Here is a 24,279-nt window from a genome sequence, read left to right on the forward strand (position 1 = left end):
TGCAGAGCCCCGTCAGAGGCGGACACGTTGTCGCCAAACTAACTTGGAGCAGCAGGAGACTGAAGCCAGGGCAGCAGCTCGCCGCCTCGGGTGGGTGGATGCAGCCAGAAAGGGCCACTCGTGTCCCTGGCAAAGCACCTCCAGCGTCTCCCCGTTTTCTCTCCAGTGGACGCGCAAGGCCCCCTACAGCTAGGGGAGGCAAGTGGATGGGCCTCATCTGCATATGTGGGCTCTAGAGGAAGAGTGCACCCTGGGAGACAAGGGGACACTTGGAGCGGGAAGTGCTCACGGGGGAGAAGTGCCTACAAGAGGCAGGAAGGGAGGGAGGCCACATCATGCCTCTCCATAGCCAGGCCTCTGGATGATGGGGCAGAAGCGGCCGTCACCCTAAGCTTCCTAGAAGTCCCAGCTGGGCCCCATGCTACCTAATATCTCGCCTGATCGAGCCTGGTCGAGCACTGGTCGAGCCTTCAGCCAAGGGACACAGGAGCCAAGGGGTCTGGCCTCGAGCCTTCAACCGAGGGACCCAGGAGCCCAGGGTCTGGCCTCAGTGCTTCCCAAGTCGGCCTTCAGCTGAAGCCTGCCTGGGCTGGGAGCCTCAGCTGCTGTTCCTGGGTGTGCTTCTTTCCTGCATGTGAAGGCCACCAGCGGCGAAGGTTGCCCTCCGCCTTCCAAGGAGTCGAGGGGATAGAAGCAGGAAAATTGTGTGTGTGTTTATTTCTTCTTTTTTAGAGATTCTTTCTATTTTTGTAAGGAACTGACGCCTGGGTGAGTGCTAGTGTGGCTTGAGGTGAATTTACGGGCAGCTTCTTTGCAAACTTTTGCCAAACCAACTTGGAGCAGCACTGGGGTAGAGAGTCAGCCTTCCGCTGATGCCTGCCTAGGCGTGGCTGGGCTGGGGGCCTCAGCTGCTGTTACTGGGCCTGCTTCTTTCCTGGTCTTGTAGGCCGCCAGCCAGAGAAGGTAAGGGCTTCAACCAACATCGCCCTCTGCCTTCCAAAGAGTCGAGGAGACCGCAGCAGGAAAATTGTGTGTGTGTTTATTTCTTCTTTTTTAGAGGTGCTTTCTATTTTTGTAAGGAACCGACGCCTGGGTGAGTGCTAGTGTGGCGTGAGTTAAATTTACAGGCATCTTCTTTGCAAACTTTTGCCAAACCAATTTGGGGCAGCAGTGGGGTAGAGAGTCAGCCTTAAGCTGATGCCTGCCTAGGCGTGGCTGGGCTGGGGGCCTCAGCTGCTGTTACTGGGCCTGCTTCTTTCCTGGTCTTGTAGGCCGCCAGCCAGAGAAGGTAAGGGCTTCAACCAACATCGCCCTCTGCCTTCCAAAGAGTCGAGGAGACCGCAGCAGGAAAATTGTGTGTGTGTTTATTTCTTCTTTTTTTAGAGGTGCTTTCTATTTTTGTAAGGAACCGACGCCTGGGTGAGTGCTAGTGTGGCGTGAGTTACATTTACAGGCATCTTCTTTGCAAAATTTTGCCAAACCAACTTGGACCAGCACTGGGGTAGAGAGTCAGCCTTCAGCTGATGGCTGCCTGGGCTGGGCTGGGCTGGTCTGGGGGCCTCAGCTGCTGTTACTGGGCATGCTTCTTTCCTGGACTTGTAGGCCACCAGCCGGAGAAGGTAAGGGCCTCAACCAACATCGCCCTCTGCCTTTCAAAGAGTCGAGGAGACCCCAGCAGGAAAATTGTGTGTGTGTTTATTTCTTCTTTTTTAGAGGTGCTTTCTATTTTTGTAAGGAACCGACGCCTGGGTGAGTGCTAGTGTGGCGTGAGTTAAATTTACAGGCATCTTCTTTGCAAACTTTTGCCAAACCAATTTGGGGCAGCAGTGGGGTAGAGAGTCAGCCTTAAGCTGATGCCTGCCTGGGCTGGGCTGGGGGCCTCAGCTGCTGTTACTGGGCCTGCTTCTTTCCTGGACTTGTAGGCCGCCAGCCCGAGAAGGTAAGGCCTCAACCAACATCGCCCTCTGCCTTCCAAAGAGTCGAGGAGACCCCAGCAGGAAAATTGTGTGTGTGTTTATTTCCATCTTTCTTTCCGAGTTTTTTTTTAAAGTTTTGTAAGGAACGGATGCTTGGGTGAGTGAGTGCAAGTGTGGCTTGGCCTGAATTTACAGACACTTTCTTTGCAAACATGAGTAGGCAAGTGGGTATTTCAAAAGTGGGTGCATGGAGCCGCTCGTTGCTTTTCCAAGCTGGCAGCTGTGGCTCCTGAGCTTGAGGCAAAAAGAAGGGCAGAAGCACACTGCAGAGGACAGCGTTCAGCCTTGCAAGAGGGCAGTGGACGTCGGAGGAGCCGACACAGCACAAGAGGCTCGGAATCGGCGCACTCTTCGCCTACGGCCATACCACCCTGAATGCGCCCGATCTCGTCCGATCTCGGAAGCTAAGCAGGGTCGGGCCTGGTTAGTACTTGGATGGGAGACCGCCTGGGAATACCAGGTGCTGTAGGCATTTTGCTACTCTGTGCCCGATAGGCGGCGTTCGTCTTCCCCGTCTTGAACTACATTTTTCCTCCATTCCGCTTTTAATTTTAACAAACACGGCGCGTGAAAAAGGCACAGGGGCAGACAGCAGCCCTCGCTCCAATGCAGAGCCCCGTCAGAGGCGGACACGTTGTCGCCAAACTAACTTGGAGCAGCAGGAGACTGAAGCCAGGGCAGCAGCTCGCCGCCTCGGGTGGGTGGATGCAGCCAGAAAGGGCCACTCGTGTCCCTGGCAAAGCACCTCCAGCGTCTCCCCGTTTTCTCTCCAGTGGACGCGCAAGGCCCCCTACAGCTAGGGGAGGCAAGTGGATGGGCCTCATCTGCATATGTGGGCTCTAGAGGAAGAGTGCACCCTGGGAGACAAGGGGACACTTGGAGCGGGAAGTGCTCACGGGGGAGAAGTGCCTACAAGAGGCAGGAAGGGAGGGAGGCCACATCATGCCTCTCCATAGCCAGGCCTCTGGATGATGGGGCAGAAGCGGCCGTCACCCTAAGCTTCCTAGAAGTCCCAGCTGGGCCCCATGCTACCTAATATCTCGCCTGATCGAGCCTGGTCGAGCACTGGTCGAGCCTTCAGCCAAGGGACACAGGAGCCAAGGGGTCTGGCCTCGAGCCTTCAACCGAGGGACCCAGGAGCCCAGGGTCTGGCCTCAGTGCTTCCCAAGTCGGCCTTCAGCTGAAGCCTGCCTGGGCTGGGAGCCTCAGCTGCTGTTCCTGGGTGTGCTTCTTTCCTGCATGTGAAGGCCACCAGCGGCGAAGGTTGCCCTCCGCCTTCCAAGGAGTCGAGGGGATAGAAGCAGGAAAATTGTGTGTGTGTTTATTTCTTCTTTTTTAGAGATTCTTTCTATTTTTGTAAGGAACTGACGCCTGGGTGAGTGCTAGTGTGGCTTGAGGTGAATTTACGGGCAGCTTCTTTGCAAACTTTTGCCAAACCAACTTGGAGCAGCACTGGGGTAGAGAGTCAGCCTTCCGCTGATGCCTGCCTAGGCGTGGCTGGGCTGGGGGCCTCAGCTGCTGTTACTGGGCCTGCTTCTTTCCTGGTCTTGTAGGCCGCCAGCCAGAGAAGGTAAGGGCTTCAACCAACATCGCCCTCTGCCTTCCAAAGAGTCGAGGAGACCGCAGCAGGAAAATTGTGTGTGTGTTTATTTCTTCTTTTTTTAGAGGTGCTTTCTATTTTTGTAAGGAACCGACGCCTGGGTGAGTGCTAGTGTGGCGTGAGTTACATTTACAGGCATCTTCTTTGCAAAATTTTGCCAAACCAACTTGGACCAGCACTGGGGTAGAGAGTCAGCCTTCAGCTGATGGCTGCCTGGGCTGGGCTGGGCTGGGGGCCTCAGCTGCTGTTACTGGGCCTGCTTCTTTCCTGGACTTGTAGGCCGCCAGCCCGAGAAGGTAAGGCCTCAACCAACATCGCCCTCTGCCTTCCAAAGAGTCGAGGGAATAGAAGCAGGAAAATTGTGTGTGTGTTTATTTCTTCTTTTTTAGAGATTCTTTCTATTTTTGTAAGGAACTGACGACTGGGTGAGTGCTAGTGTGGCTTGAGGTGAATTTACGGGCAGCTTCTTTGCAAACTTTTGCCAAACCAACTTGGAGCAGCACTGGGGTAGAGAGTCAGCCTTCCGCTGATGCCTGCCTAGGCGTGGCTGGGCTGGGGGCCTCAGCTGCTGTTACTGGGCCTGCTTCTTTCCTGGTCTTGTAGGCCGCCAGCCAGAGAAGGTAAGGGCTTCAACCAACATCGCCCTCTGCCTTCCAAAGAGTCGAGGAGACCGCAGCAGGAAAATTGTGTGTGTGTTTATTTCTTCTTTTTTTAGAGGTGCTTTCTATTTTTGTAAGGAACCGACGCCTGGGTGAGTGCTAGTGTGGCGTGAGTTACATTTACAGGCATCTTCTTTGCAAACTTTTGCCAAACCAACTTGGACCAGCACTGGGGTAGAGAGTCAGCCTTCAGCTGATGGCTGCCTGGGCTGGGCTGGGCTGGTCTGGGGGCCTCAGCTGCTGTTACTGGGCATGCTTCTTTCCTGGACTTGTAGGCCACCAGCCGGAGAAGGTAAGGGCCTCAACCAACATCGCCCTCTGCCTTTCAAAGAGTCGAGGAGACCCCAGCAGGAAAATTGTGTGTGTGTTTATTTCTTCTTTTTTAGAGGTGCTTTCTATTTTTGTAAGGAACCGACGCCTGGGTGAGTGCTAGTGTGGCGTGAGTTAAATTTACAGGCATCTTCTTTGCAAACTTTTGCCAAACCAATTTGGGGCAGCAGTGGGGTAGAGAGTCAGCCTTAAGCTGATGCCTGCCTGGGCTGGGCTGGGCTGGGGGCCTCAGCTGCTGTTACTGGGCCTGCTTCTTTCCTGGACTTGTAGGCCGCCAGCCCGAGAAGGTAAGGCCTCAACCAACATCGCCCTCTGCCTTCCAAAGAGTCGAGGAGACCCCAGCAGGAAAATTGTGTGTGTGTTTATTTCCATCTTTCTTTCCGAGTTTTTTTTTTAAAGTTTTGTAAGGAACGGATGCTTGGGTGAGTGAGTGCAAGTGTGGCTTGGCCTGAATTTACAGACACTTTCTTTGCAAACATGAGTAGGCAAGTGGGTATTTCAAAAGTGGGTGCATGGAGCCGCTCGTTGCTTTTCCAAGCTGGCAGCTGTGGCTCCTGAGCTTGAGGCAAAAAGAAGGGCAGAAGCACACTGCAGAGGACAGCGTTCAGCCTTGCAAGAGGGCAGTGGACGTCGGAGGAGCCGACACAGCACAAGAGGCTCGGAATCGGCCCACTCTTCGCCTACGGCCATACCACCCTGAATGCGCCCGATCTCGTCCGATCTCGGAAGCTAAGCAGGGTCGGGCCTGGTTAGTACTTGGATGGGAGACCGCCTGGGAATACCAGGTGCTGTAGGCATTTTGCTACTCTGTGCCCGATAGGCGGCGTTCGTCTTCCCCGTCTTGAACTACATTTTTCCTCCATTCCGCTTTTAATTTTAACAAACACGGCGCGTGAAAAAGGCACAGGGGCAGACAGCAGCCCTCGCTCCAATGCAGAGCCCCGTCAGAGGCGGACACGTTGTCGCCAAACTAACTTGGAGCAGCAGGAGACTGAAGCCAGGGCAGCAGCTCGCCGCCTCGGGTGGGTGGATGCAGCCAGAAAGGGCCACTCGTGTCCCTGGCAAAGCACCTCCAGCGTCTCCCCGTTTTCTCTCCAGTGGACGCGCAAGGCCCCCTACAGCTAGGGGAGGCAAGTGGATGGGCCTCATCTGCATATGTGGGCTCTAGAGGAAGAGTGCACCCTGGGAGACAAGGGGACACTTGGAGCGGGAAGTGCTCACGGGGGAGAAGTGCCTACAAGAGGCAGGAAGGGAGGGAGGCCACATCATGCCTCTCCATAGCCAGGCCTCTGGATGATGGGGCAGAAGCGGCCGTCACCCTAAGCTTCCTAGAAGTCCCAGCTGGGCCCCATGCTACCTAATATCTCGCCTGATCGAGCCTGGTCGAGCACTGGTCGAGCCTTCAGCCAAGGGACACAGGAGCCAAGGGGTCTGGCCTCGAGCCTTCAACCGAGGGACCCAGGAGCCCAGGGTCTGGCCTCAGTGCTTCCCAAGTCGGCCTTCAGCTGAAGCCTGCCTGGGCTGGGAGCCTCAGCTGCTGTTCCTGGGTGTGCTTCTTTCCTGCATGTGAAGGCCACCAGCGGCGAAGGTTGCCCTCCGCCTTCCAAGGAGTCGAGGGGATAGAAGCAGGAAAATTGTGTGTGTGTTTATTTCTTCTTTTTTAGAGATTCTTTCTATTTTTGTAAGGAACTGACGCCTGGGTGAGTGCTAGTGTGGCTTGAGGTGAATTTACGGGCAGCTTCTTTGCAAACTTTTGCCAAACCAACTTGGAGCAGCACTGGGGTAGAGAGTCAGCCTTCCGCTGATGCCTGCCTAGGCGTGGCTGGGCTGGGGGCCTCAGCTGCTGTTACTGGGCCTGCTTCTTTCCTGGTCTTGTAGGCCGCCAGCCAGAGAAGGTAAGGGCTTCAACCAACATCGCCCTCTGCCTTCCAAAGAGTCGAGGAGACCGCAGCAGGAAAATTGTGTGTGTGTTTATTTCTTCTTTTTTTAGAGGTGCTTTCTATTTTTGTAAGGAACCGACGCCTGGGTGAGTGCTAGTGTGGCGTGAGTTACATTTACAGGCATCTTCTTTGCAAAATTTTGCCAAACCAACTTGGACCAGCACTGGGGTAGAGAGTCAGCCTTCAGCTGATGGCTGCCTGGGCTGGGCTGGGCTGGGGGCCTCAGCTGCTGTTACTGGGCCTGCTTCTTTCCTGGACTTGTAGGCCGCCAGCCCGAGAAGGTAAGGCCTCAACCAACATCGCCCTCTGCCTTCCAAAGAGTCGAGGGAATAGAAGCAGGAAAATTGTGTGTGTGTTTATTTCTTCTTTTTTAGAGATTCTTTCTATTTTTGTAAGGAACTGACGACTGGGTGAGTGCTAGTGTGGCTTGAGGTGAATTTACGGGCAGCTTCTTTGCAAACTTTTGCCAAACCAACTTGGAGCAGCACTGGGGTAGAGAGTCAGCCTTCCGCTGATGCCTGCCTAGGCGTGGCTGGGCTGGGGGCCTCAGCTGCTGTTACTGGGCCTGCTTCTTTCCTGGTCTTGTAGGCCGCCAGCCAGAGAAGGTAAGGGCTTCAACCAACATCGCCCTCTGCCTTCCAAAGAGTCGAGGAGACCGCAGCAGGAAAATTGTGTGTGTGTTTATTTCTTCTTTTTTTAGAGGTGCTTTCTATTTTTGTAAGGAACCGACGCCTGGGTGAGTGCTAGTGTGGCGTGAGTTACATTTACAGGCATCTTCTTTGCAAACTTTTGCCAAACCAACTTGGACCAGCACTGGGGTAGAGAGTCAGCCTTCAGCTGATGGCTGCCTGGGCTGGGCTGGGCTGGTCTGGGGGCCTCAGCTGCTGTTACTGGGCATGCTTCTTTCCTGGACTTGTAGGCCACCAGCCGGAGAAGGTAAGGGCCTCAACCAACATCGCCCTCTGCCTTTCAAAGAGTCGAGGAGACCCCAGCAGGAAAATTGTGTGTGTGTTTATTTCTTCTTTTTTAGAGGTGCTTTCTATTTTTGTAAGGAACCGACGCCTGGGTGAGTGCTAGTGTGGCGTGAGTTAAATTTACAGGCATCTTCTTTGCAAACTTTTGCCAAACCAATTTGGGGCAGCAGTGGGGTAGAGAGTCAGCCTTAAGCTGATGCCTGCCTGGGCTGGGCTGGGCTGGGGGCCTCAGCTGCTGTTACTGGGCCTGCTTCTTTCCTGGACTTGTAGGCCGCCAGCCCGAGAAGGTAAGGCCTCAACCAACATCGCCCTCTGCCTTCCAAAGAGTCGAGGAGACCCCAGCAGGAAAATTGTGTGTGTGTTTATTTCCATCTTTCTTTCCGAGTTTTTTTTTTAAAGTTTTGTAAGGAACGGATGCTTGGGTGAGTGAGTGCAAGTGTGGCTTGGCCTGAATTTACAGACACTTTCTTTGCAAACATGAGTAGGCAAGTGGGTATTTCAAAAGTGGGTGCATGGAGCCGCTCGTTGCTTTTCCAAGCTGGCAGCTGTGGCTCCTGAGCTTGAGGCAAAAAGAAGGGCAGAAGCACACTGCAGAGGACAGCGTTCAGCCTTGCAAGAGGGCAGTGGACGTCGGAGGAGCCGACACAGCACAAGAGGCTCGGAATCGGCCCACTCTTCGCCTACGGCCATACCACCCTGAATGCGCCCGATCTCGTCCGATCTCGGAAGCTAAGCAGGGTCGGGCCTGGTTAGTACTTGGATGGGAGACCGCCTGGGAATACCAGGTGCTGTAGGCATTTTGCTACTCTGTGCCCGATAGGCGGCGTTCGTCTTCCCCGTCTTGAACTACATTTTTCCTCCATTCCGCTTTTAATTTTAACAAACACGGCGCGTGAAAAAGGCACAGGGGCAGACAGCAGCCCTCGCTCCAATGCAGAGCCCCGTCAGAGGCGGACACGTTGTCGCCAAACTAACTTGGAGCAGCAGGAGACTGAAGCCAGGGCAGCAGCTCGCCGCCTCGGGTGGGTGGATGCAGCCAGAAAGGGCCACTCGTGTCCCTGGCAAAGCACCTCCAGCGTCTCCCCGTTTTCTCTCCAGTGGACGCGCAAGGCCCCCTACAGCTAGGGGAGGCAAGTGGATGGGCCTCATCTGCATATGTGGGCTCTAGAGGAAGAGTGCACCCTGGGAGACAAGGGGACACTTGGAGCGGGAAGTGCTCACGGGGGAGAAGTGCCTACAAGAGGCAGGAAGGGAGGGAGGCCACATCATGCCTCTCCATAGCCAGGCCTCTGGATGATGGGGCAGAAGCGGCCGTCACCCTAAGCTTCCTAGAAGTCCCAGCTGGGCCCCATGCTACCTAATATCTCGCCTGATCGAGCCTGGTCGAGCACTGGTCGAGCCTTCAGCCAAGGGACACAGGAGCCAAGGGGTCTGGCCTCGAGCCTTCAACCGAGGGACCCAGGAGCCCAGGGTCTGGCCTCAGTGCTTCCCAAGTCGGCCTTCAGCTGAAGCCTGCCTGGGCTGGGAGCCTCAGCTGCTGTTCCTGGGTGTGCTTCTTTCCTGCATGTGAAGGCCACCAGCGGCGAAGGTTGCCCTCCGCCTTCCAAGGAGTCGAGGGGATAGAAGCAGGAAAATTGTGTGTGTGTTTATTTCTTCTTTTTTAGAGATTCTTTCTATTTTTGTAAGGAACTGACGCCTGGGTGAGTGCTAGTGTGGCTTGAGGTGAATTTACGGGCAGCTTCTTTGCAAACTTTTGCCAAACCAACTTGGAGCAGCACTGGGGTAGAGAGTCAGCCTTCCGCTGATGCCTGCCTAGGCGTGGCTGGGCTGGGGGCCTCAGCTGCTGTTACTGGGCCTGCTTCTTTCCTGGTCTTGTAGGCCGCCAGCCAGAGAAGGTAAGGGCTTCAACCAACATCGCCCTCTGCCTTCCAAAGAGTCGAGGAGACCGCAGCAGGAAAATTGTGTGTGTGTTTATTTCTTCTTTTTTTAGAGGTGCTTTCTATTTTTGTAAGGAACCGACGCCTGGGTGAGTGCTAGTGTGGCGTGAGTTACATTTACAGGCATCTTCTTTGCAAAATTTTGCCAAACCAACTTGGACCAGCACTGGGGTAGAGAGTCAGCCTTCAGCTGATGGCTGCCTGGGCTGGGCTGGGCTGGGGGCCTCAGCTGCTGTTACTGGGCCTGCTTCTTTCCTGGACTTGTAGGCCGCCAGCCCGAGAAGGTAAGGCCTCAACCAACATCGCCCTCTGCCTTCCAAAGAGTCGAGGGAATAGAAGCAGGAAAATTGTGTGTGTGTTTATTTCTTCTTTTTTAGAGATTCTTTCTATTTTTGTAAGGAACTGACGCCTGGGTGAGTGCTAGTGTGGCTTGAGGTGAATTTACGGGCAGCTTCTTTGCAAACTTTTGCCAAACCAACTTGGAGCAGCACTGGGGTAGAGAGTCAGCCTTCCGCTGATGCCTGCCTAGGCGTGGCTGGGCTGGGGGCCTCAGCTGCTGTTACTGGGCCTGCTTCTTTCCTGGTCTTGTAGGCCGCCAGCCAGAGAAGGTAAGGGCTTCAACCAACATCGCCCTCTGCCTTCCAAAGAGTCGAGGAGACCGCAGCAGGAAAATTGTGTGTGTGTTTATTTCTTCTTTTTTTAGAGGTGCTTTCTATTTTTGTAAGGAACCGACGCCTGGGTGAGTGCTAGTGTGGCGTGAGTTACATTTACAGGCATCTTCTTTGCAAAATTTTGCCAAACCAACTTGGACCAGCACTGGGGTAGAGAGTCAGCCTTCAGCTGATGGCTGCCTGGGCTGGGCTGGGCTGGGGGCCTCAGCTGCTGTTACTGGGCCTGCTTCTTTCCTGGACTTGTAGGCCGCCAGCCCGAGAAGGTAAGGGCTTCAACCAACATCGCCCTCTGCCTTCCAAAGAGTCGAGGAGACCGCAGCAGGAAAATTGTGTGTGTGTTTATTTCTTCTTTTTTTAGAGGTGCTTTCTATTTTTGTAAGGAACCGACGCCTGGGTGAGTGCTAGTGTGGCGTGAGTTAAATTTACAGGCATCTTCTTTGCAAACTTTTGCCAAACCAATTTGGGGCAGCAGTGGGGTAGAGAGTCAGCCTTAAGCTGATGCCTGCCTAGGCGTGGCTGGGCTGGGGGCCTCAGCTGCTGTTACTGGGCCTGCTTCTTTCCTGGTCTTGTAGGCCGCCAGCCAGAGAAGGTAAGGGCTTCAACCAACATCGCCCTCTGCCTTCCAAAGAGTCGAGGAGACCGCAGCAGGAAAATTGTGTGTGTGTTTATTTCTTCTTTTTTTAGAGGTGCTTTCTATTTTTGTAAGGAACCGACGCCTGGGTGAGTGCTAGTGTGGCGTGAGTTACATTTACAGGCATCTTCTTTGCAAAATTTTGCCAAACCAACTTGGACCAGCACTGGGGTAGAGAGTCAGCCTTCAGCTGATGGCTGCCTGGGCTGGGCTGGGCTGGTCTGGGGGCCTCAGCTGCTGTTACTGGGCATGCTTCTTTCCTGGACTTGTAGGCCACCAGCCGGAGAAGGTAAGGGCCTCAACCAACATCGCCCTCTGCCTTTCAAAGAGTCGAGGAGACCCCAGCAGGAAAATTGTGTGTGTGTTTATTTCTTCTTTTTTAGAGGTGCTTTCTATTTTTGTAAGGAACCGACGCCTGGGTGAGTGCTAGTGTGGCGTGAGTTAAATTTACAGGCATCTTCTTTGCAAACTTTTGCCAAACCAATTTGGGGCAGCAGTGGGGTAGAGAGTCAGCCTTAAGCTGATGCCTGCCTGGGCTGGGCTGGGCTGGGGGCCTCAGCTGCTGTTACTGGGCCTGCTTCTTTCCTGGACTTGTAGGCCGCCAGCCCGAGAAGGTAAGGCCTCAACCAACATCGCCCTCTGCCTTCCAAAGAGTCGAGGAGACCCCAGCAGGAAAATTGTGTGTGTGTTTATTTCTTCTTTTTTACAGGTGCTTTCTATTTTTGTAAGGAACCGACGCCTGGGTGAGTGCTAGTGTGGCGTGAGTTAAATTTACAGGCATCTTCTTTGCAAACTTTTGCCAAACCAATTTGGGGCAGCAGTGGGGTAGAGAGTCAGCCTTAAGCTGATGCCTGCCTGGGCTGGGCTGGGGGCCTCAGCTGCTGTTACTGGGCCTGCTTCTTTCCTGGACTTGTAGGCCGCCAGCCCGAGAAGGTAAGGCCTCAACCAACATCGCCCTCTGCCTTCCAAAGAGTCGAGGAGACCCCAGCAGGAAAATTGTGTGTGTGTTTATTTCCATCTTTCTTTCCGAGTTTTTTTTTAAAGTTTTGTAAGGAACGGATGCTTGGGTGAGTGAGTGCAAGTGTGGCTTGGCCTGAATTTACAGACACTTTCTTTGCAAACATGAGTAGGCAAGTGGGTATTTCAAAAGTGGGTGCATGGAGCCGCTCGTTGCTTTTCCAAGCTGGCAGCTGTGGCTCCTGAGCTTGAGGCAAAAAGAAGGGCAGAAGCACACTGCAGAGGACAGCGTTCAGCCTTGCAAGAGGGCAGTGGACGTCGGAGGAGCCGACACAGCACAAGAGGCTCGGAATCGGCGCACTCTTCGCCTACGGCCATACCACCCTGAATGCGCCCGATCTCGTCCGATCTCGGAAGCTAAGCAGGGTCGGGCCTGGTTAGTACTTGGATGGGAGACCGCCTGGGAATACCAGGTGCTGTAGGCATTTTGCTACTCTGTGCCCGATAGGCGGCGTTCGTCTTCCCCGTCTTGAACTACATTTTTCCTCCATTCCGCTTTTAATTTTAACAAACACGGCGCGTGAAAAAGGCACAGGGGCAGACAGCAGCCCTCGCTCCAATGCAGAGCCCCGTCAGAGGCGGACACGTTGTCGCCAAACTAACTTGGAGCAGCAGGAGACTGAAGCCAGGGCAGCAGCTCGCCGCCTCGGGTGGGTGGATGCAGCCAGAAAGGGCCACTCGTGTCCCTGGCAAAGCACCTCCAGCGTCTCCCCGTTTTCTCTCCAGTGGACGCGCAAGGCCCCCTACAGCTAGGGGAGGCAAGTGGATGGGCCTCATCTGCATATGTGGGCTCTAGAGGAAGAGTGCACCCTGGGAGACAAGGGGACACTTGGAGCGGGAAGTGCTCACGGGGGAGAAGTGCCTACAAGAGGCAGGAAGGGAGGGAGGCCACATCATGCCTCTCCATAGCCAGGCCTCTGGATGATGGGGCAGAAGCGGCCGTCACCCTAAGCTTCCTAGAAGTCCCAGCTGGGCCCCATGCTACCTAATATCTCGCCTGATCGAGCCTGGTCGAGCACTGGTCGAGCCTTCAGCCAAGGGACACAGGAGCCAAGGGGTCTGGCCTCGAGCCTTCAACCGAGGGACCCAGGAGCCCAGGGTCTGGCCTCAGTGCTTCCCAAGTCGGCCTTCAGCTGAAGCCTGCCTGGGCTGGGAGCCTCAGCTGCTGTTCCTGGGTGTGCTTCTTTCCTGCATGTGAAGGCCACCAGCGGCGAAGGTTGCCCTCCGCCTTCCAAGGAGTCGAGGGGATAGAAGCAGGAAAATTGTGTGTGTGTTTATTTCTTCTTTTTTAGAGATTCTTTCTATTTTTGTAAGGAACTGACGCCTGGGTGAGTGCTAGTGTGGCTTGAGGTGAATTTACGGGCAGCTTCTTTGCAAACTTTTGCCAAACCAACTTGGAGCAGCACTGGGGTAGAGAGTCAGCCTTCCGCTGATGCCTGCCTAGGCGTGGCTGGGCTGGGGGCCTCAGCTGCTGTTACTGGGCCTGCTTCTTTCCTGGTCTTGTAGGCCGCCAGCCAGAGAAGGTAAGGGCTTCAACCAACATCGCCCTCTGCCTTCCAAAGAGTCGAGGAGACCGCAGCAGGAAAATTGTGTGTGTGTTTATTTCTTCTTTTTTTAGAGGTGCTTTCTATTTTTGTAAGGAACCGACGCCTGGGTGAGTGCTAGTGTGGCGTGAGTTACATTTACAGGCATCTTCTTTGCAAAATTTTGCCAAACCAACTTGGACCAGCACTGGGGTAGAGAGTCAGCCTTCAGCTGATGGCTGCCTGGGCTGGGCTGGGCTGGGGGCCTCAGCTGCTGTTACTGGGCCTGCTTCTTTCCTGGACTTGTAGGCCGCCAGCCCGAGAAGGTAAGGCCTCAACCAACATCGCCCTCTGCCTTCCAAAGAGTCGAGGGAATAGAAGCAGGAAAATTGTGTGTGTGTTTATTTCTTCTTTTTTAGAGATTCTTTCTATTTTTGTAAGGAACTGACGACTGGGTGAGTGCTAGTGTGGCTTGAGGTGAATTTACGGGCAGCTTCTTTGCAAACTTTTGCCAAACCAACTTGGAGCAGCACTGGGGTAGAGAGTCAGCCTTCCGCTGATGCCTGCCTAGGCGTGGCTGGGCTGGGGGCCTCAGCTGCTGTTACTGGGCCTGCTTCTTTCCTGGTCTTGTAGGCCGCCAGCCAGAGAAGGTAAGGGCTTCAACCAACATCGCCCTCTGCCTTCCAAAGAGTCGAGGAGACCGCAGCAGGAAAATTGTGTGTGTGTTTATTTCTTCTTTTTTTAGAGGTGCTTTCTATTTTTGTAAGGAACCGACGCCTGGGTGAGTGCTAGTGTGGCGTGAGTTACATTTACAGGCATCTTCTTTGCAAACTTTTGCCAAACCAACTTGGACCAGCACTGGGGTAGAGAGTCAGCCTTCAGCTGATGGCTGCCTGGGCTGGGCTGGGCTGGTCTGGGGGCCTCAGCTGCTGTTACTGGGCATGCTTCTTTCCTGGACTTGTAGGCCACCAGCCGGAGAAGGTAAGGGCCTCAACCAACATCGCCCTCTGCCTTTCAAAGAGTCGAGGAGACCCCAGCAGGAAAATTGTGTGTGTGTTTATTTCTTCTTTTTTAGAGGTGCTTTCTATTTTTGTAAGGAACCGACGCCTGGGTGAGTGCTAGTGTGGCGTGAGTTAAATTTACAGGCATCTTCTTTGCAAACTTTTGCCAAACCAATTTGGGGCAGCAGTGGGGTAGAGAGTCAGCCTTAAGCTGATGCCTGCCTGGGCTGGGCTGGGCTGGGGGCCTCAGCTGCTGTTACTGGGCCTGCTTCTTTCCTGGACTTGTAGGCCGCCAGCCCGAGAAGGTAAGGCCTCAACCAACATCGCCCTCTGCCTTCCAAAGAGTCGAGGAGACCCCAGCAGGAAAATTGTGTGTGTGTTTATTTCCATCTTTCTTTCCGAGTTTTTTTTTTAAAGTTTTGTAAGGAACGGATGCTTGGGTGAGTGAGTGCAAGTGTGGCTTGGCCTGAATTTACAGACACTTTCTTTGCAAACATGAGTAGGCAAGTGGGTATTTCAAAAGTGGGTGCATGGAGCCGCTCGTTGCTTTTCCAAGCTGGCAGCTGTGGCTCCTGAGCTTGAGGCAAAAAGAAGGGCAGAAGCACACTGCAGAGGACAGCGTTCAGCCTTGCAAGAGGGCAGTGGACGTCGGAGGAGCCGACACAGCACAAGAGGCTCGGAATCGGCCCACTCTTCGCCTACGGCCATACCACCCTGAATGCGCCCGATCTCGTCCGATCTCGGAAGCTAAGCAGGGTCGGGCCTGGTTAGTACTTGGATGGGAGACCGCCTGGGAATACCAGGTGCTGTAGGCATTTTGCTACTCTGTGCCCGATAGGCGGCGTTCGTCTTCCCCGTCTTGAACTACATTTTTCCTCCATTCCGCTTTTAATTTTAACAAACACGGCGCGTGAAAAAGGCACAGGGGCAGACAGCAGCCCTCGCTCCAATGCAGAGCCCCGTCAGAGGCGGACACGTTGTCGCCAAACTAACTTGGAGCAGCAGGAGACTGAAGCCAGGGCAGCAGCTCGCCGCCTCGGGTGGGTGGATGCAGCCAGAAAGGGCCACTCGTGTCCCTGGCAAAGCACCTCCAGCGTCTCCCCGTTTTCTCTCCAGTGGACGCGCAAGGCCCCCTACAGCTAGGGGAGGCAAGTGGATGGGCCTCATCTGCATATGTGGGCTCTAGAGGAAGAGTGCACCCTGGGAGACAAGGGGACACTTGGAGCGGGAAGTGCTCACGGGGGAGAAGTGCCTACAAGAGGCAGGAAGGGAGGGAGGCCACATCATGCCTCTCCATAGCCAGGCCTCTGGATGATGGGGCAGAAGCGGCCGTCACCCTAAGCTTCCTAGAAGTCCCAGCTGGGCCCCATGCTACCTAATATCTCGCCTGATCGAGCCTGGTCGAGCACTGGTCGAGCCTTCAGCCAAGGGACACAGGAGCCAAGGGGTCTGGCCTCGAGCCTTCAACCGAGGGACCCAGGAGCCCAGGGTCTGGCCTCAGTGCTTCCCAAGTCGGCCTTCAGCTGAAGCCTGCCTGGGCTGGGAGCCTCAGCTGCTGTTCCTGGGTGTGCTTCTTTCCTGCATGTGAAGGCCACCAGCGGCGAAGGTTGCCCTCCGCCTTCCAAGGAGTCGAGGGGATAGAAGCAGGAAAATTGTGTGTGTGTTTATTTCTTCTTTTTTAGAGATTCTTTCTATTTTTGTAAGGAACTGACGCCTGGGTGAGTGCTAGTGTGGCTTGAGGTGAATTTACGGGCAGCTTCTTTGCAAACTTTTGCCAAACCAACTTGGAGCAGCACTGGGGTAGAGAGTCAGCCTTCCGCTGATGCCTGCCTAGGCGTGGCTGGGCTGGGGGCCTCAGCTGCTGTTACTGGGCCTGCTTCTTTCCTGGTCTTGTAGGCCGCCAGCCAGAGAAGGTAAGGGCTTCAACCAACATCGCCCTCTGCCTTCCAAAGAGTCGAGGAGACCGCAGCAGGAAAATTGTGTGTGTGTTTATTTCTTCTTTTTTTAGAGGTGCTTTCTATTTTTGTAAGGAACCGACGCCTGGGTGAGTGCTAGTGTGGCGTGAGTTACATTTACAGGCATCTTCTTTGCAAAATTTTGCCAAACCAACTTGGACCAGCACTGGGGTAGAGAGTCAGCCTTCAGCTGATGGCTGCCTGGGCTGGGCTGGGCTGGGGGCCTCAGCTGCTGTTACTGGGCCTGCTTCTTTCCTGGACTTGTAGGCCGCCAGCCCGAGAAGGTAAGGCCTCAACCAACATCGCCCTCTGCCTTCCAAAGAGTCGAGGGAATAGAAGCAGGAAAATTGTGTGTGTGTTTATTTCTTCTTTTTTAGAGATTCTTTCTATTTTTGTAAGGAACTGACGCCTGGGTGAGTGCTAGTGTGGCTTGAGGTGAATTTACGGGCAGCTTCTTTGCAAACTTTTGCCAAACCAACTTGGAGCAGCACTGGGGTAGAGAGTCAGCCTTCCGCTGATGCCTGCCTAGGCGTGGCTGGGCTGGGGGCCTCAGCTGCTGTTACTGGGCCTGCTTCTTTCCTGGTCTTGTAGGCCGCCAGCCAGAGAAGGTAAGGGCTTCAACCAACATCGCCCTCTGCCTTCCAAAGAGTCGAGGAGACCGCAGCAGGAAAATTGTGTGTGTGTTTATTTCTTCTTTTTTTAGAGGTGCTTTCTATTTTTGTAAGGAACCGACGCCTGGGTGAGTGCTAGTGTGGCGTGAGTTACATTTACAGGCATCTTCTTTGCAAAATTTTGCCAAACCAACTTGGACCAGCACTGGGGTAGAGAGTCAGCCTTCAGCTGATGGCTGCCTGGGCTGGGCTGGGCTGGGGGCCTCAGCTGCTGTTACTGGGCCTGCTTCTTTCCTGGACTTGTAGGCCGCCAGCCCGAGAAGGTAAGGGCTTCAACCAACATCGCCCTCTGCCTTCCAAAGAGTCGAGGAGACCGCAGCAGGAAAATTGTGTGTGTGTTTATTTCTTCTTTTTTTAGAGGTGCTTTCTATTTTTGTAAGGAACCGACGCCTGGGTGAGTGCTAGTGTGGCGTGAGTTAAATTTACAGGCATCTTCTTTGCAAACTTTTGCCAAACCAATTTGGGGCAGCAGTGGGGTAGAGAGTCAGCCTTAAGCTGATGCCTGCCTAGGCGTGGCTGGGCTGGGGGCCTCAGCTGCTGTTACTGGGCCTGCTTCTTTCCTGGTCTTGTAGGCCGCCAGCCAGAGAAGGTAAGGGCTTCAACCAACATCGCCCTCTGCCTTCCAAAGAGTCGAGGAGACCGCAGCAGGAAAATTGTGTGTGTGTTTATTTCTTCTTTTTTTAGAGGTGCTTTCTATTTTTGTAAGGAACCGACGCCTGGGTGAGTGCTAGTGTGGCGTGAGTTACATTTACAGGCATCTTCTTTGCAAAATTTTGCCAAACCAACTTGGACCAGCACTGGGGTAGAGAGTCAGCCTTCAGCTGATGGCTGCCTGGGCTGGGCTGGGCTGGTCTGGGGGCCTCAGCTGCTGTTACTGGGCATGCTTCTTTCCTGGACTTGTAGGCCACCAGCCGGAGAAGGTAAGGGCCTCAACCAACATCGCCCTCTGCCTTTCAAAGAGTCGAGGAGACCCCAGCAGGAAAATTGTGTGTGTGTTTATTTCTTCTTTTTTAGAGGTGCTTTCTATTTTTGTAAGGAACCGACGCCTGGGTGAGTGCTAGTGTGGCGTGAGTTAAATTTACAGGCATCTTCTTTGCAAACTTTTGCCAAACCAATTTGGGGCAGCAGTGGGGTAGAGAGTCAGCCTTAAGCTGATGCCTGCCTGGGCTGGGCTGGGCTGGGGGCCTCAGCTGCTGTTACTGGGCCTGCTTCTTTCCTGGACTTGTAGGCCGCCAGCCCGAGAAGGTAAGGCCTCAACCAACATCGCCCTCTGCCTTCCAAAGAGTCGAGGGGATAGAAGCAGGAAAATTGTGTGTGTGTTTATTTCTTCTTTTTTAGAGATTCTTTCTATTTTTGTAAGGAACTGACGACTGGGTGAGTGCTAGTGTGGCTTGAGGTGAATTTACGGGCAGCTTCTTTGCAAACTTTTGCCAAACCAACTTGGAGCAGCACTGGGGTAGAGAGTCAGCCTTCCGCTGATGCCTGCCTAGGCGTGGCTGGGCTGGGGGCCTCAGCTGCTGTTACTGGGCCTGCTTCTTTCCTGGTCTTGTAGGCCGCCAGCCAGAGAAGGTAAGGGCTTCAACCAACATCGCCCTCTGCCTTCCAAAGAGTCGAGGAGACCGCAGCAGGAAAATTGTGTGTGTGTTTATTTCTTCTTTTTTAGAGGTGCTTTCTATTTTTGTAAGGAACCGACGCCTGGGTGAGTGCTAGTGTGGCTTGAGTTAAATTTACAGGCATCTTCTTTGCAAACTTTTGCCAAACCAATTTGGGGCAGCAGTGGGGTAGAGAGTCAGCCTTAAGCTGATGCCTGCCTGGGCTGGGCTGGGCTGGGGGCCTCAGCTGCTGTTACTGGGCCTGCTTCTTTCCTGGACTTGTAGGCCGCCAGCCCGAGAAGGTAAGGCCTCAACCAACATCGCCCTCTGCCTTCCAAAGAGTCGAGGGAATAGAAGCAGGAAAATTGTGTGTGTGTTTATTTCTTCTTTTTTAGAGATTCTTTCTATTTTTGTAAGGAACTGACGACTGGGTGAGTGCTAGTGTGGCTTGAGGTGAATTTACGGGCAGCTTCTTTGCAAACTTTTGCCAAACCAACTTGGAGCAGCACTGGGGTAGAGAGTCAGCCTTCCGCTGATGCCTGCCTAGGCGTGGCTGGGCTGGGGGCCTCAGCTGCTGTTACTGGGCCTGCTTCTTTCCTGGTCTTGTAGGCCGCCAGCCAGAGAAGGTAAGGGCTTCAACCAACATCGCCCTCTGCCTTCCAAAGAGTCGAGGAGACCGCAGCAGGAAAATTGTGTGTGTGTTTATTTCTTCTTTTTTTAGAGGTGCTTTCTATTTTTGTAAGGAACCGACGCCTGGGTGAGTGCTAGTGTGGCGTGAGTTACATTTACAGGCATCTTCTTTGCAAAATTTTGCCAAACCAACTTGGACCAGCACTGGGGTAGAGAGTCAGCCTTCAGCTGATGGCTGCCTGGGCTGGGCTGGGCTGGTCTGGGGGCCTCAGCTGCTGTTACTGGGCATGCTTCTTTCCTGGACTTGTAGGCCACCAGCCGGAGAAGGTAAGGGCCTCAACCAACATCGCCCTCTGCCTTTCAAAGAGTCGAGGAGACCCCAGCAGGAAAATTGTGTGTGTGTTTATTTCTTCTTTTTTAGAGGTGCTTTCTATTTTTGTAAGGAACCGACGCCTGGGTGAGTGCTAGTGTGGCGTGAGTTAAATTTACAGGCATCTTCTTTGCAAACTTTTGCCAAACCAATTTGGGGCAGCAGTGGGGTAGAGAGTCAGCCTTAAGCTGATGCCTGCCTGGGCTGGGCTGGGGGCCTCAGCTGCTGTTACTGGGCCTGCTTCTTTCCTGGACTTGTAGGCCGCCAGCCCGAGAAGGTAAGGCCTCAACCAACATCGCCCTCTGCCTTCCAAAGAGTCGAGGAGACCCCAGCAGGAAAATTGTGTGTGTGTTTATTTCCATCTTTCTTTCCGAGTTTTTTTTTAAAGTTTTGTAAGGAACGGATGCTTGGGTGAGTGAGTGCAAGTGTGGCTTGGCCTGAATTTACAGACACTTTCTTTGCAAACATGAGTAGGCAAGTGGGTATTTCAAAAGTGGGTGCATGGAGCCGCTCGTTGCTTTTCCAAGCTGGCAGCTGTGGCTCCTGAGCTTGAGGCAAAAAGAAGGGCAGAAGCACACTGCAGAGGACAGCGTTCAGCCTTGCAAGAGGGCAGTGGACGTCGGAGGAGCCGACACAGCACAAGAGGCTCGGAATCGGCGCACTCTTCGCCTACGGCCATACCACCCTGAATGCGCCCGATCTCGTCCGATCTCGGAAGCTAAGCAGGGTCGGGCCTGGTTAGTACTTGGATGGGAGACCGCCTGGGAATACCAGGTGCTGTAGGCATTTTGCTACTCTGTGCCCGATAGGCGGCGTTCGTCTTCCCCGTCTTGAACTACATTTTTCCTCCATTCCGCTTTTAATTTTAACAAACACGGCGCGTGAAAAAGGCACAGGGGCAGACAGCAGCCCTCGCTCCAATGCAGAGCCCCGTCAGAGGCGGACACGTTGTCGCCAAACTAACTTGGAGCAGCAGGAGACTGAAGCCAGGGCAGCAGCTCGCCGCCTCGGGTGGGTGGATGCAGCCAGAAAGGGCCACTCGTGTCCCTGGCAAAGCACCTCCAGCGTCTCCCCGTTTTCTCTCCAGTGGACGCGCAAGGCCCCCTACAGCTAGGGGAGGCAAGTGGATGGGCCTCATCTGCATATGTGGGCTCTAGAGGAAGAGTGCACCCTGGGAGACAAGGGGACACTTGGAGCGGGAAGTGCTCACGGGGGAGAAGTGCCTACAAGAGGCAGGAAGGGAGGGAGGCCACATCATGCCTCTCCATAGCCAGGCCTCTGGATGATGGGGCAGAAGCGGCCGTCACCCTAAGCTTCCTAGAAGTCCCAGCTGGGCCCCATGCTACCTAATATCTCGCCTGATCGAGCCTGGTCGAGCACTGGTCGAGCCTTCAGCCAAGGGACACAGGAGCCAAGGGGTCTGGCCTCGAGCCTTCAACCGAGGGACCCAGGAGCCCAGGGTCTGGCCTCAGTGCTTCCCAAGTCGGCCTTCAGCTGAAGCCTGCCTGGGCTGGGAGCCTCAGCTGCTGTTCCTGGGTGTGCTTCTTTCCTGCATGTGAAGGCCACCAGCGGCGAAGGTTGCCCTCCGCCTTCCAAGGAGTCGAGGGGATAGAAGCAGGAAAATTGTGTGTGTGTTTATTTCTTCTTTTTTAGAGATTCTTTCTATTTTTGTAAGGAACTGACGCCTGGGTGAGTGCTAGTGTGGCTTGAGGTGAATTTACGGGCAGCTTCTTTGCAAACTTTTGCCAAACCAACTTGGAGCAGCACTGGGGTAGAGAGTCAGCCTTCCGCTGATGCCTGCCTAGGCGTGGCTGGGCTGGGGGCCTCAGCTGCTGTTACTGGGCCTGCTTCTTTCCTGGTCTTGTAGGCCGCCAGCCAGAGAAGGTAAGGGCTTCAACCAACATCGCCCTCTGCCTTCCAAAGAGTCGAGGAGACCGCAGCAGGAAAATTGTGTGTGTGTTTATTTCTTCTTTTTTTAGAGGTGCTTTCTATTTTTGTAAGGAACCGACGCCTGGGTGAGTGCTAGTGTGGCGTGAGTTACATTTACAGGCATCTTCTTTGCAAAATTTTGCCAAACCAACTTGGACCAGCACTGGGGTAGAGAGTCAGCCTTCAGCTGATGGCTGCCTGGGCTGGGCTGGGCTGGGGGCCTCAGCTGCTGTTACTGGGCCTGCTTCTTTCCTGGACTTGTAGGCCGCCAGCCCGAGAAGGTAAGGCCTCAACCAACATCGCCCTCTGCCTTCCAAAGAGTCGAGGGAATAGAAGCAGGAAAATTGTGTGTGTGTTTATTTCTTCTTTTTTAGAGATTCTTTCTATTTTTGTAAGGAACTGACGCCTGGGTGAGTGCTAGTGTGGCTTGAGGTGAATTTACGGGCAGCTTCTTTGCAAACTTTTGCCAAACCAACTTGGAGCAGCACTGGGGTAGAGAGTCAGCCTTCCGCTGATGCCTGCCTAGGCGTGGCTGGGCTGGGGGCCTCAGCTGCTGTTACTGGGCCTGCTTCTTTCCTGGTCTTGTAGGCCGCCAGCCAGAGAAGGTAAGGGCTTCAACCAACATCGCCCTCTGCCTTCCAAAGAGTCGAGGAGACCGCAGCAGGAAAATTGTGTGTGTGTTTATTTCTTCTTTTTTTAGAGGTGCTTTCTATTTTTGTAAGGAACCGACGCCTGGGTGAGTGCTAGTGTGGCGTGAGTTACATTTACAGGCATCTTCTTTGCAAAATTTTGCCAAACCAACTTGGACCAGCACTGGGGTAGAGAGTCAGCCTTCAGCTGATGGCTGCCTGGGCTGGGCTGGGCTGGGGGCCTCAGCTGCTGTTACTGGGCCTGCTTCTTTCCTGGACTTGTAGGCCGCCAGCCCGAGAAGGTAAGGGCTTCAACCAACATCGCCCTCTGCCTTCCAAAGAGTCGAGGAGACCGCAGCAGGAAAATTGTGTGTGTGTTTATTTCTTCTTTTTTTAGAGGTGCTTTCTATTTTTGTAAGGAACCGACGCCTGGGTGAGTGCTAGTGTGGCGTGAGTTAAATTTACAGGCATCTTCTTTGCAAACTTTTGCCAAACCAATTTGGGGCAGCAGTGGGGTAGAGAGTCAGCCTTAAGCTGATGCCTGCCTAGGCGTGGCTGGGCTGGGGGCCTCAGCTGCTGTTACTGGGCCTGCTTCTTTCCTGGTCTTGTAGGCCGCCAGCCAGAGAAGGTAAGGGCTTCAACCAACATCGCCCTCTGCCTTCCAAAGAGTCGAGGAGACCGCAGCAGGAAAATTGTGTGTGTGTTTATTTCTTCTTTTTTTAGAGGTGCTTTCTATTTTTGTAAGGAACCGACGCCTGGGTGAGTGCTAGTGTGGCGTGAGTTACATTTACAGGCATCTTCTTTGCAAAATTTTGCCAAACCAACTTGGACCAGCACTGGGGTAGAGAGTCAGCCTTCAGCTGATGGCTGCCTGGGCTGGGCTGGGCTGGTCTGGGGGCCTCAGCTGCTGTTACTGGGCATGCTTCTTTCCTGGACTTGTAGGCCACCAGCCGGAGAAGGTAAGGGCCTCAACCAACATCGCCCTCTGCCTTTCAAAGAGTCGAGGAGACCCCAGCAGGAAAATTGTGTGTGTGTTTATTTCTTCTTTTTTAGAGGTGCTTTCTATTTTTGTAAGGAACCGACGCCTGGGTGAGTGCTAGTGTGGCGTGAGTTAAATTTACAGGCATCTTCTTTGCAAACTTTTGCCAAACCAATTTGGGGCAGCAGTGGGGTAGAGAGTCAGCCTTAAGCTGATGCCTGCCTGGGCTGGGCTGGGCTGGGGGCCTCAGCTGCTGTTACTGGGCCTGCTTCTTTCCTGGACTTGTAGGCCGCCAGCCCGAGAAGGTAAGGCCTCAACCAACATCGCCCTCTGCCTTCCAAAGAGTCGAGGAGACCCCAGCAGGAAAATTGTGTGTGTGTTTATTTCTTCTTTTTTACAGGTGCTTTCTATTTTTGTAAGGAACCGACGCCTGGGTGAGTGCTAGTGTGGCGTGAGTTAAATTTACAGGCATCTTCTTTGCAAACTTTTGCCAAACCAATTTGGGGCAGCAGTGGGGTAGAGAGTCAGCCTTAAGCTGATGCCTGCCTGGGCTGGGCTGGGGGCCTCAGCTGCTGTTACTGGGCCTGCTTCTTTCCTGGACTTGTAGGCCGCCAGCCCGAGAAGGTAAGGCCTCAACCAACATCGCCCTCTGCCTTCCAAAGAGTCGAGGAGACCCCAGCAGGAAAATTGTGTGTGTGTTTATTTCCATCTTTCTTTCCGAGTTTTTTTTTAAAGTTTTGTAAGGAACGGATGCTTGGGTGAGTGAGTGCAAGTGTGGCTTGGCCTGAATTTACAGACACTTTCTTTGCAAACATGAGTAGGCAAGTGGGTATTTCAAAAGTGGGTGCATGGAGCCGCTCGTTGCTTTTCCAAGCTGGCAGCTGTGGCTCCTGAGCTTGAGGCAAAAAGAAGGGCAGAAGCACACTGCAGAGGACAGCGTTCAGCCTTGCAAGAGGGCAGTGGACGTCGGAGGAGCCGACACAGCACAAGAGGCTCGGAATCGGCGCACTCTTCGCCTACGGCCATACCACCCTGAATGCGCCCGATCTCGTCCGATCTCGGAAGCTAAGCAGGGTCGGGCCTGGTTAGTACTTGGATGGGAGACCGCCTGGGAATACCAGGTGCTGTAGGCATTTTGCTACTCTGTGCCCGATAGGCGGCGTTCGTCTTCCCCGTCTTGAACTACATTTTTCCTCCATTCCGCTTTTAATTTTAACAAACACGGCGCGTGAAAAAGGCACAGGGGCAGACAGCAGCCCTCGCTC

The 24,279-nt window shown here is 53.9% G+C and overlaps 7 non-coding genes across 7 annotated transcripts; all 7 read left to right on the plus strand.

Annotated features, from left to right (window-relative positions):
• The first annotated feature begins 2,329 nt into the window (after positions 1–2,329).
• Positions 2,330–2,448, plus strand: LOC138553879 (5S ribosomal RNA). Its single transcript, XR_011297182.1, has one exon. It is a non-coding gene; the product is annotated as a 5S ribosomal RNA (ribosomal RNA).
• Positions 2,449–5,243: 2,795 nt separating this feature from the next.
• On the plus strand, positions 5,244–5,362 carry LOC138553880 (5S ribosomal RNA). Its single transcript, XR_011297183.1, has one exon. It is a non-coding gene; the product is annotated as a 5S ribosomal RNA (ribosomal RNA).
• A 2,795-nt stretch (positions 5,363–8,157) lies between these two features.
• LOC138553881 (5S ribosomal RNA) lies at positions 8,158–8,276 on the plus strand. Its single transcript, XR_011297184.1, has one exon. It is a non-coding gene; the product is annotated as a 5S ribosomal RNA (ribosomal RNA).
• A 3,765-nt stretch (positions 8,277–12,041) lies between these two features.
• LOC138553882 (5S ribosomal RNA) lies at positions 12,042–12,160 on the plus strand. Its single transcript, XR_011297185.1, has one exon. It is a non-coding gene; the product is annotated as a 5S ribosomal RNA (ribosomal RNA).
• A 2,795-nt stretch (positions 12,161–14,955) lies between these two features.
• LOC138553883 (5S ribosomal RNA) lies at positions 14,956–15,074 on the plus strand. Its single transcript, XR_011297186.1, has one exon. It is a non-coding gene; the product is annotated as a 5S ribosomal RNA (ribosomal RNA).
• A 5,070-nt stretch (positions 15,075–20,144) lies between these two features.
• On the plus strand, positions 20,145–20,263 carry LOC138553884 (5S ribosomal RNA). Its single transcript, XR_011297187.1, has one exon. It is a non-coding gene; the product is annotated as a 5S ribosomal RNA (ribosomal RNA).
• Positions 20,264–24,028: 3,765 nt separating this feature from the next.
• On the plus strand, positions 24,029–24,147 carry LOC138553885 (5S ribosomal RNA). The gene has a single exon (XR_011297188.1). It is a non-coding gene; the product is annotated as a 5S ribosomal RNA (ribosomal RNA).
• Positions 24,148–24,279: the final 132 nt, after the last annotated feature.

Source organism: Ambystoma mexicanum, unplaced genomic scaffold (assembly GCF_040938575.1).
Source record: "Ambystoma mexicanum isolate Mex_15411 unplaced genomic scaffold, UKY_AmexF1_1 Mex_scaf141, whole genome shotgun sequence".
NCBI lineage: Eukaryota > Metazoa > Chordata > Amphibia > Caudata > Ambystomatidae > Ambystoma > Ambystoma mexicanum.